Here is an 8,245-nt window from a genome sequence, read left to right as displayed (position 1 = left end):
AATCACACAAAAATTATCAATGGAAATCAAATTTATCAACCCATGGAGGTCTGGATTTGGAGTCACCCTCAAAATTAAAGTGGAAACCACACTACAGGCTGATCCAACTTTGATGTAATGTCCTTAAAACAAGTCAAAATGAGGCTCAGTAGTGTGTGTGGCCTCCACGTGCCTGTATGACCTCCCTACAACGCCTGGGCATGCTCCTGATGAGGTGGCGGATGGTCTCCTGAGGGATCTCCTCCCAGACCTGGACTAAAGCATCCGCCAACTCCTGGACAGTCTGTGGTGCAATGTGGCATTGGTGGATGGAGCGAGACAAGATGTCCCAGATGTGCTCAATTGGATTCAGGTCTGGGGAACGGGCGGGTCAGTCCATAGCATCAATGCCTTCCTCTTGCAGGAACTGCTGACACACTCCAGCCACATGAGGTCTAGCATTGTCTTGCATTAGGAGGAACCCTGGGCCAACCGCACCAGCATATGGTCTTACAAGGGGTCTGAGGATCTCATCTCGGTACCTAATGGCAGTCAGGCTACCTCTGGCGAGCACATGGAGGGCTGTGCGGCCCCCCAAAGAAATGCCACCCCACACCATGACTGACCCACCGCCAAACCGGTCATGCTGGAGGATGTTGCAGGCAGCAGAACGTTCTCCACGGCGTCTCCAGACTCTGTCACGTCTGTCACATGTGCTCAGTGTGAACCTGCTTTCATCTGTGAAGAGCACAGGGCGCCAGTGGCGAATTTGCCAATCTTGGTGTTCTCTGGAAAATGCCAAACGTCCTGCACGGTGTTGGGCTGTAAGCACAACCCCCACCTGTGGACGTCGGGCCCTCATACCACCCTCATGGAGTCTGTTTCTGACCGTTTGAGCAGACACATGCACATTTGTGGCCTGCTGGAGGTCATTTTGCAGGGCTCTGGCAGTGCTCCTCCTGCTCCTCCTTGCACAAAGGCGGAGGTAGCAGTCCTGCTGCTGGGTTGTTGCCCTCCAACGGCCTCCTCCACGTCTCCTGATGTACTGGCCTGTCTCCTGGTAGCGCCTCCATGCTCTGGACACTACGCTGACAGACACAGCAAACCTTCTTGCCACAGCTCGCATTGATGTGCCATCCTGGATGAGCTGCACTACCTGAGCCACTTGTGTGGATTGTAGACTCCGTCTCATGCTACCACTAGAGTGAAAGCACCGCCAGCATTCAAAAGTGACCAAAACATCAGCCAGGAAGCATAGGAACTGAGAAGTGGTCTGTGGTCACCACCTGCAAAACCAGTCCTTTATTGGGGGTGTCTTGCTAATTGCCTATAATTTCCACCTGTTGTCTATTCCATTTGCACAACAGCATGTGAAATGTATTGTCAATCAGTGTTGCTTCCTAAGTGGACAGTTTGATTTCACAGAAGTGTGATTGACTTGGAGTTACATTGTGTTGTTTAAGTGTTCCCTTAATTTTTTTGAGCAGTGTATATATATATTTGCAAAAAAAAAAAAAAAAAAAAAAAATACATATGGGGGATTGGAAGTGATGCAGACAATTACATTGATGGAAGTTACAATCTATCTGAAATATTAAAGAGGACCCCCAAATAATTAAGAAATAAAGAAATAAATAAATAGGCACAACTCGAATACAAAATAGCTTTTCACAAAGTTGCCGGTATGCCGTGTGTGTACTTATATCAGTACATTCGTAACAACCACAAAACGTAGATTAGATCAAATATGCCTCACGTAGAAAATAACCCATTCAATTTGTTGTTGACCAAGTTTAATACTCATTAACTTCCATAAAAAAAATGTCTTGCTTACTGGCCGAAAAAACTGACAGATTTTCGGATGAGTCAGCACTCTCGCGTCACCCATTCCTCTCTGATGTCACTGACATGGTCCCAAGTGGCTCAGTTGGTAGAGCATGGTACTTGCAATGCCAGGCTTGTGGGTTTGATTCCCACGGAAGACCAGTACAAAAAAGTCACTCTGGATAAGAACTTCTGCTAAATGACTGAAAGGCAAAGATGAGGGAGATGGCTGTGTTGTAACTGTTGTATATGAGATACACATGACACTGTGGAAGGCAGTACAACTTCTTTTGCAGAAGATTTGCTTGTACCGCAAGTCTCCCGTAAAGAAATGGTTGTGGTGTTGGGCAAAAATATATAAAGTACCAGTCAAAAGTTTGGACACACCTACTCATTCCAGAGTTTTTCTTTATTTTTACCATTTTCTACATTGTAGAATAATAGTGATGACATTGAAACTATGAAATAACACATATGTAATCATGTAATAATAAAAAAAGTGTTAAACATAAACATATATTTTATATTTGAGATTCTTCAAAGTAGCCACCCTTTGCCTTGATGACAGCTTTGCACACTCTTGGCATTCGCTCAACCAGCTTCATGAGGTAGTCACCTGGAATTTATTTCAATTAACAGGTGTGCCTTGTTAAAAGTTAATTTGTGGAATTTCTTTCCTTAATGTATTTGAGCCAATCAGTTGTGTTGGGACAAGGTAGGGGTGGTATACAGAAGATAGTCCTATTTGGTAAAAGACCAAGTCCATATTATGGCAAGAACAGCTCAAATAAGCAAAGAAAAACGACAGTCCATCATTACTTTAAGGCATTAAGGTCAGTCAATCCGGAATATTTCAAGAACTGAAAGTTTCTTCAAGTGCAGTCTCAAAAACCATCAAGCGCTATGATGAAACTCTCTCATGAGGACCGCCACAGGAAAGGAAGACCCAGAGTTACCTCTGCTGCAGAGGATAAGATCATTAGAGTTAACTGCACCTCAGATTGCAGCCCAAATAAATGCTTCACAGAGTTCAAGTAACAGACACATCTCAACATCAACCGTTCAGAGGAGACTGTGTGAATCAGGCCTTCATGGTGAAATTGCTGCAAAGAAACCACTACTAAAGGACACCAATAAGAAGAAGAGACTTGCTTGGGCCAAGAAACACGAGCAATGGACATTAGACCGGTGGAAATCTGTCCATTGGTCTGATGAGTCCAAATTTGAGATTTTTGATTCCAACCACCGTGTCTTTGTGAGACGCAGAGTAGGTGAACGGATGATTTCAGCATGTGTGGTTCCCACCGTGAAGCATGGAGAAGGAGGTGAGATGGTTGCTTTGCTGGTGACACTGTCTATGATTTATTTAGAGTTCAAGGCACACTTAACCAGCATGGCTACCACAGCATTCTGCAGCGATACACCATCCCATCTGGTTTGCGCTTAGTGGGACTATCATTTGTTTTTCAACAGGACAATGACCCAAAACACACCTCCAGGATGTGTAAGGGCTATTTGACCAAGAAGGAGATGCATCAGATGACCTGGCCTCCACAATACCCGACCTCAACCCAATTGAGATGGTTTGGGATGAGTTGGACCGCAGAGTGATGGAAAAGCAGCCAAAAAGTGCTCAGCATATGTGGGAACTCCTTCAAGACTGTTGGAAAAACATTCCTCATGAAGCTGGTTGCGAGAATGCCAAGAGTGTGCAAAGCTGTCATCAAGGCAAAGGGTGGCAACTTTGAAGAAATTAAAATATATTTTGATTTGTTTAACACTTTTTTGGTTACTACATTATTCCATATGTGTTATTTCATAGTTTTGATGTCTTCACTATTATTCTACAATGTAGAAAATAGTAAAAAAGAAAGAATTAAAAAATATATATTTGGTACTTTTTACCCCTTTTTCGTGATATCCAATTGGTAGTTACAGTCTTGTCCCAACGCTGGAACTCCCTTACGGACTCAGGAGAGGCAAAGGTCGAGAGCCATGCGTCCTCCGAAACACGACCCCGCCAAGCCGCACTTCTTCTTGACACACTGCCCGCTTAACCAGGAAGCCAGCCGCACCAATGTGTCAGAGGAAACACTGTACAGCTGGCGACCGAAGTCAGCATGCATGCGCCCAGCTGCCACAAGAAGTTGCTAGAGCGCTATCGGACAAAGACATCTCAGCCGGCCAAACCCTCCCCTAACCCGGATGACGCTGGGCCAATTGTGTGCCACCTCATGGTGTCACGTTCGTCGTGTAAAGGATTGGACCAAGGTGCAGCGTGGTATGCGTACATGTTTAATTATAATAATAAACACTTGACAAAATAACAAAGCAACTGACCGTGAAGTTCTAAAGGCTATACATCAAACAAGCCAAACAAACAGAAACAAGATCCCACAACATAGGTAGGCAATATGGCTGCCTAAGTATGATCCCCAATCAGAGACAACGATCAACAGCTGCCTCTGATTGGGAACCACACCCGGCCAACATAGAAATACAAAATCTAGATCTTACACATAGAAATTCACACCCTGACCAAACCCACTAAAGATCTCTATGTCAGGGCCTGACACATGGGCCTCCCGGTCGCGGCCGACTGTGTCATATCGAACCCGGATCTGTAGTGAGGCCTCTAGCACTGTGATGCAGTGCCTTAGACCGCTGCGCCACTCGGGAGGACCTGGTGTTAGCAATTTCAATCTGATACATTATCTGAGCCTATGTGCTTACACTTAATTGGGGAAGAAATATAGGGCAACACACCTTTGTTGGTAAAGGTGTCAACAGGATGCGGCGTAAGTGATGAGACCGGCTAGTGTATTGTTCAGGGACAATGAAAAAACAATCACTCAACAAACTTAATGGGCTAGGGGTTGCAGAAGATCTTAGGAGGGCAGTTGTTAGACAGTAAGTATGCATTGTTGTGTATGACAGACATTGAGGAGAAATGACACCTCTCAATCTCTCTCATACACAACAATACATTTACTGTCTCTGAGAACATCCCTGATGAGACGTCTACCAAGAGCCCCAATTCCTCATCTCAATGACCTGTCTGTAAACCTCCCCAGCTCATCGACAATGTCAATAGTAGCCCTTGGCAGGGAGCCTTTTGTTGACATGTTTTTGTATTGAGAAGAAAAGTATGTTTAAGTGTCCTGGCTTGTTTCCGTCCCACATTCTCGTTGTGTTCCATAACGGCATGGTGTGTTCGCTCCTTCATGCCTGGGTACTTAAAATGAAGATGCATTGGGGTGTAGTTAAGCAGCGTACTGTGGAAGGACTCCAGATAACCTGAGTTTTACAAAGGGACAAAAGGTAAATACATATGCTTTCCTGAAGTAAACTTTTTAAATGCACACCTTATCATTTGTCAGCAACTAACCGGTGTGCTTGAATTCTGCCATCTGTGACAAGTCAGTCCACAAACTCTTGTCCAGAATGATTGAAGACAGGTCATCATACACAGCTGAGTCACTGGACAGCCACATCTTCTTAACCCTGTCAACGTCGCTTAGTTCAGCGTGGTGACAACAGACTTCCTCCCCATCCTTGGGCCAGCTGTGGACGTCAGAGATGTGTTGAAGAACTGAAGTCCAACGGCGCTTCAATTCCACCAAAGACAAAAATTGCAAGTCAGCTAGGTCAACTAGCAAAACATGTCAGCTGACTGATTGTTGACATTTACACAAGTAGTCAGAAAGACTGCGCAAACCTTTAAGGGGGGGTGCTCTAGATCTCCTTTGCATTTTGCACTCCAGTAGAGATGATTGGTGATTGAGCGTATCCACGGACACAAACCATTGTTCCCTCGCTTCTTGGACTTCAACACCAGCTTCTTTTGGAGACCTGTTAGAAAAACAACACACTGAATAACCTGTCTTGAAACATTGAGTGACATTTTTTATTTATTTAGAAAGTATACTAGTACTAACCTTTTAGTGTATACCATACAACAATCTGACGGAGGATTTCTGAGAAGGTCTCGTGCATCATTTTATGAACATAGTAACCATATCCACTTGAAGACCCATGTCAAGAAGTGAAGTCAGGGAGCGCTTGAAGCCAATTGGCTCCATTTCAATAGAGTTGTGAGCCTCTGTGACCTGTAATGGACAAGAGTGTTCCATTACAGCATGCTAAAAGGTCAAACAGACTACAATGTACCCTTTTTTTTTTTTACTATTCATTAGAATGTACCTGTATCAGCTCAGTGTGCATAATCTTGTGTGTGCCGTCCGTCATCAGGGTGTAGTTTGTCAACTTTGCATTGAAGCCAGGGGAGTCACTGCGTCGACCCCGGACACCTGTGCTCCAAAGCCATCTAGTTGATTTAGGAACAGTCTTCCTAAAATAGCTGTCCTCCTTTCCTCATATTCCACATTTATCACTGGAAGCAGGTAAGCCTTTTGAATGTCATAGAAGGTTGTGCTGCCAATCATCTTCAGGTACATAGTCTTAGCCCAGTCTTCCAGTTCAGTGTAGGTACAACCTGTGAAAAGCACAGATGCAGCCGTGAGGAGAGGAGAGGAAGTCAGATTTCAGACTGTCCCCCATTACAATCCCATTTGACTTTCATCATTGCTCCCAGGTATGAAATCTCTGTGTTCACTATTGGCTGTCCACATGTCTGGCAGAACTTCATGAGTTCCATGATTTTGGACTCATTCATCATACACTTCGGCTCTTGCCAGCCAGAATCTTGCCACTCAGAACCTAAATGTGACTCTTCCTCTTCTGAAGATGACGTTGAGCTTGATCCCAGGTGAAAACTCTCATCCTTTGGGTCTGCGGGCTCAGTGCTGTTGAAGCTGGGGTCATGACCTGATGAAAAAGCAGCAGCTTCAGGGTCAGTCTGAAAAACACAGTACAAATATATTACACAGATACCAATTACCTCCGTATCAGTCATTATACAACAACAAACTCTCTCTGTATCATTTTCATCTTGACACAGGTCTCTCTAACACACCCTGGCCAACAACTGGATATTTACTAATTCCATTGTTGTTGTTTTTTACCATCGCCTCCTCAAACCTAGCATGAGTTTGGAATCTGATTGATTGATTGCTTCTGTGGACAGGTGTATTTTATACAGGTAGCAAGCTGAGATTAGGAGCACTCCCTTTAAGAGTGTGCTCCTAATCTCAGCTCGTTACCTGTATAAAAGACACCTGGGAGCCAGAAATCTTTATGATTGAGAGGGGGTCAAATACTTATTTCCCTCATTAAAATGCAAATCAATTTATAACATTTTTGACATGTGTTTTTCTGGATTTTTTTGTTGTTATTCTGTCTCTCACTGTTCAAATAAACCTACCATAAAAATTATAGACTGATCATGTCTTTGTCAGTGGGCAAACGTACAAAATCAGCAGGGGATCAAATACTTTTTTCCCTCACTGTAGAAACACTACCCAAATGTATGTTTATGCCAAGGTTACTGTAATTTGAAGTACTTTAGTGGTCAGCTTGTAAAGATTGTCAACTTACCATCACACCTTGTACAGAGTTCGACGTGGAAGGACATGCTGGTGGAATCAAATTCTTTAACACCTACAACAAAATACACAACACACAATTTAACCACCCACCCACCCACATTTCTTAGTCTCTATTTGGATTTCACTGGTTACCTTAGCAAACCTAACCAGGCCATTTTTTAAACAGAAATATTATCAGCTACAGGCTACTATCATTTGCTAACGTTAGCTAGTCAAATATTGAACCATAAAGATCCTAATTCCTAATTATATGGATAGAACTAACTAGCCAAGTTACCATTCTAGCCAGCATAGGCAAAATGGATGTATAATGTGAATCCAAAATATAGCTAGCTACATGATTTGCTGATGGCTTTCTGAGTTTAATACAAGCTAACTTTGGCTAGATAGGCTTACCTCTAATTGAGATATTTTCTCTTGAGCTGGAGTTGGTTGGGCGGATGTTTTCCTTTTGATTGTAAAGTTGTTGTTTTTTAAGAAGAAAAAAATAGTATTACTTAACTTTTCAGACGTCGAATTGGATTCCCTGGCATCAGTTCAGACTGCATATCCCTATCATAATCTTCTGGCTGAAAATGACGACTACATACACAAATGTTTTGATACTTGTCCACAGGTGTGTTGACGTCGTTCTTGATAGCAGCAAGCCACAGGCAGCACCGGGATACATCTCTTGTAGGCAAATGATGAAAGATCGCTCCTTCTTTTTGAGCTTGTTTGTAATGACTACAGCCAGGCAAAGAACACCACACTGGCATGATGTGAAACGTTAGTGAAAAACAAACGTTTTCAAAAAGAAATGTCTTCATGGGAAGTTCTGAGATCACTGACTTGCTTGCTACTAGCTACTCTATGCGTTGTTTGTTCAGAGTTTTTATAACTAGCCCAAGGTTTTGTGAACGCCCCATGGTTTGGCATATGCGCACGTGGAAGGG

The 8,245-nt window shown here is 43.4% G+C and overlaps 1 long non-coding RNA gene across 1 annotated transcript; it reads right to left on the bottom strand.

The window, feature by feature from the left end:
* Positions 1 to 4,429: 4,429 nt before the first annotated feature.
* LOC121574423 lies at positions 4,430 to 7,660 on the bottom strand. The gene is made up of 6 exons (XR_006002193.1): positions 7,300 to 7,660; positions 6,007 to 6,661; positions 5,742 to 5,912; positions 5,522 to 5,655; positions 5,192 to 5,411; positions 4,430 to 5,100 (listed from the first exon to the last, which is right to left on the bottom strand). It is a non-coding gene; the product is annotated as an uncharacterized LOC121574423 (long non-coding RNA).
* Positions 7,661 to 8,245: the final 585 nt, after the last annotated feature.

This window comes from Coregonus clupeaformis, chromosome 9 (genome assembly GCF_020615455.1).
Source record: "Coregonus clupeaformis isolate EN_2021a chromosome 9, ASM2061545v1, whole genome shotgun sequence".
Classification (NCBI taxonomy): Eukaryota; Metazoa; Chordata; class Actinopteri; order Salmoniformes; family Salmonidae; genus Coregonus; species Coregonus clupeaformis.
Note: the sequence above shows the minus strand (reverse complement) of the source record. Positions and strands in the feature narration are given on the sequence as shown.